This window comes from Leptonychotes weddellii, chromosome 3 (genome assembly GCF_054177405.1).
Source record: "Leptonychotes weddellii isolate Sample4059 chromosome 3, ASM5417740v2, whole genome shotgun sequence".
NCBI classification, from domain to species: domain Eukaryota; kingdom Metazoa; phylum Chordata; class Mammalia; order Carnivora; family Phocidae; genus Leptonychotes; species Leptonychotes weddellii.
This window is the reverse complement of record NC_138371.1, coordinates 123991349-123993660: the sequence shown is the minus strand read 5'-3', so window position 1 is coordinate 123993660 and position 2312 is coordinate 123991349.

The following is a 2312-nucleotide window of genomic DNA, read 5'->3' as shown; positions in this document are numbered from 1 at the left end:
CCCCATTCCTCCCACCCCCCACCACTCCGCTCAGCTGTTTTCTATTTGTCTCCTCCAGTTTTTATTTTTCTGATCTTTTTTCCCAGCTTTCTTTTGGGTTAATTGAATATTTGTAGTATTCTGTGTTCAGTATTCAGTATTCTTCTGTTGCCTTTCAGTTTAACCTCTGTATTTTTAAACTGGTTTCTCTAGGAATTACAATATACATTCTTATTTTGTCATGGTCTACCCTGACTTAATATTATGCCACTTTATGAAAATGAGAATTTTGTAACAGCACAGTTTCATTTCCCAGCGCATCAACCTTTTAGATCTTGTATCATTACTATTTCACCTACCTACATTATAAACTCCATGATATGATGGCAAATGTATGAAATATTATACATCCCAAGCTATTCCTTGCAGCATTGTTTATAATAGTAAAGCAAGGAAAGCAACCCGAGTCTGCATCAGTAAAAAGCTGGTTAAGTAAACTGTGGCACATCACAAAATGAAATTCTAAGAGACCTTACAGGAGAGTGAGGAAGTTTTTTGTGTATAAATATGGCATGATCTCTAGTTCAAGGAAAAAGCAAGGTGTAGATCAATACGTGCAGTATGCCACCATTTATATATAAAAGTCGAAAAATATAAATAGGTATTTGTATTTGTGTAAAGAAATACTGGGAGGATACACAAATCTAATAAAGTGTGCTATCTATAAATAAATTGTTGGGGCTAGATATGAGGAAACAGGAAGCCGTGAGATTCCTAATTATATTGGTTTGATTTTTTGGAAACATTTGGATCTATTAATTATAAAATTAATTTCAAAGCAAAATGAAAATATGTTCTGTTGCTAGCTGTAAAATAAATCCATCATTTATTTAAAAATTCTGCTCATTCATAGTTGAATCAAAGGCTATGAGTCCAGGGGAGGATGGCCTTGTGCTGCTGAAAGTATGTGCCACACACAGCTTTCCACTTGCTTTTCACTTTATCACACCCACCACATTTGATCTTTGATTTTAAATAACTAACTTCTGTACCCTGGCATTTTATTCTCTCCGAAGAGTATCTGTTCAGGAAATGAATGCTACCAACTATTGAAGTAGGATGTAGATTTCCTTTTTTAATCAATTGCTAGGTCTTTTGTTCCCTGAACTCTTACGTGTTTTTTGAATAAATTGTTCTCCCAAATGTTAGGTTAGCAAAAGAGTGTATAAGTACTGAGAAGCAAGTCTTATCTTATGATTATTTTTTAAATGAATTGTTGAGAAGACTGCTAGTTTGTATGTATAGACTACCCTCCCCCATCTCAACCCTGCTTCTGGCACTGTGAACCCAGGTTACAGTGGGGTCTCAGATACGAGGAACACACAAGATGAGCAAAGAATGGCTAAGCATGACCTTGAAAGAAAAGATCTGGGCCACCAGTAGAAACATGAAATGGGGGGAAAAGATATTCACATTGTTGTTAAAGTACCTAAGAATAAGCTTGATCATAAATTTGTGAAACCTATGCAAGGAGAAAATACAAAATACAAAACATTACTGAGACTATTTTCCTGAGAAGGGAAACAGACAATTAAAAAATGTAAATTCCTTCCAAATTGACAAATTTTGTGTAACATTCCTCAAAATCCCAAAGGTATTCTTGTGGAACTTGGCAAATGATGCAAGCAAGTTTCATCTGGAAGAATAAGAATTAAAAATATACCACAATTTTAAAAAGTCCTAAAACTCGAGATGGGTTAATATGTAGATACAGGGATGCTTAGATAAGAATAAAGCACACATATCAACAGGTGAATTGTGGAACCCAGATGATGCATATAAGATGTTTATGTACAATTCTTTCAATTGTTTTTGATGTTTGAAAGATTTCCAAGTAATATGGGAAAATATATGCCATAGCTCCCTACTTTTATTACACTGAGTCCAAAGGCCTCTGCCTGGTTTTTAAAGCTCAGAATTAAAAAGTTGTGCCATACCTGTCCAGCTTTATTTCCACTGCTCCCTATCAAACCCTGTGCTGTAACCAAGCTCATCTCCTCACTCTCCCTCACTTCTGCTATGCTCATTTTCTCTTTCACGCTTTTGCTCCTGCTGTTTCTCCTGCCTAAGATGCCCTCGTATCCCCTTTTCACTCATCCTGATCTTGCCAGTCCTCCTTTTAGGTCCTGCTGAATGCAGTCCTCACTCTGGTCCATATACATGGATCTCCTGCTATCCTTATGATTTAATGAAAACCATAGGGCCTGACATTGTTCACTTCTCAGTTCTGGTCTATTAGTCTGGTCATACATACGTCATGAATCCTGATACTT